Source organism: Ceratina calcarata, unplaced genomic scaffold, assembly GCF_001652005.2.
Source record: "Ceratina calcarata isolate Rehan_Ccalc_2016 unplaced genomic scaffold, ASM165200v1 scaffold551.2, whole genome shotgun sequence".
In the NCBI taxonomy this organism is placed as follows: domain Eukaryota; kingdom Metazoa; phylum Arthropoda; class Insecta; order Hymenoptera; family Apidae; genus Ceratina; species Ceratina calcarata.
This window is the reverse complement of record NW_017176693.1, coordinates 871,795-872,852: the sequence shown is the minus strand read 5'-3', so window position 1 is coordinate 872,852 and position 1,058 is coordinate 871,795. Positions and strand designations below refer to the sequence as shown.

The following is a 1,058-nucleotide window of genomic DNA, read 5'->3' as shown; positions in this document are numbered from 1 at the left end:
TTGCAGACAATGAATCAAATATTTTGCCATAATTTAAGTATTTTTAACAAAATATTTGAGTTTGCTCTAATTTGAAAAAGTATGCAACTGTAATAATGAAATAGCAGATATGCAATGAAGTTCAATGAACTCATGCAATTATATTACATGTTTCTACATGCAATTAAAATAATAGTTATGTGCCTCGTGCTAAACATTAATATATCATATTAGATGAATATAAATTACTATGACACAAAATGATAAAAGTTAAATGAAACATTAGACAGAAAATAAACCTATAGTAATCTATGTATGTGTAACGCTTCAAGTAAATTAATGTTTATACGAAAATATTCGACACAAAATAAGAACGCAAAGTTTATAGTAACCCTTACAACAATAATAATTGATCATGTACAAAAAATTGTAGTGTGAAAATAAAGACCGAAGAAAAACAGCTAAACATCGAGAAAGCTTTATGCCTCTTTCATGTATACAGTGCATCAACGAATGTAGCACGATATCGTACAATTCTGATCGAAATTAAAGTGCCAAAGTTAAGTATCAATATTGTTAAACTAAGGTACAGGCAAATAATTGATACGAAAGTTGGGAGGTCCTGTTTGAGAGAATCGGAATTCAGTAATAATTAAGAGGGACTCACTCTAGCATACACGTTAATCCCATTCTCCTGGACATTCCATGTAAATTTACTGCACGAATGTTCGCTTAATCGTTATCTTGGTGTCCATTTTGTTTGGTTAATTACTGAAGAGGCGTCAGTGCTGCCGTCGATTACGTTGACACAACATAATGGCTCTTCCGTGATTGGAGCACAGTCAAAAATTCCAGTTTCTCGAAAAGATCCGCGGAGAACCGCATTAACTTTAACGCGTTTGTAATATCACTATAAAAAGCTTAAAATGCAATTGAAAACTTTTTAATAAACGTATATGTACATTTCTATTTATATTTCACATATTGACCACTCCATCTTTTCGGCAATAACCCAATTTCGTAAACGAATAGACAAGAAACGAAACGCTTTCCCTTATATCTGCATCGATGGTGTCGAC

At 32.1% G+C, this 1,058-nt stretch overlaps 1 protein-coding gene across 4 annotated transcripts in view; it reads right to left on the bottom strand.

The window, feature by feature from the left end:
* kis (chromodomain helicase DNA binding protein kismet) overlaps positions 1-1,009 on the bottom strand; it is a 21,470-nt gene extending 20,461 nt beyond the window's left edge. For all 4 annotated transcript variants that reach the window (XM_018031264.2, XM_026816889.1, XM_026816892.1 and 1 more), the window contains exon 1: positions 647-1,009. The gene's annotated coding sequence lies outside the window, so the exon portion shown is untranslated. The remainder of the gene's footprint in view (positions 1-646) is intronic.
* Positions 1,010-1,058: the final 49 nt, after the last annotated feature.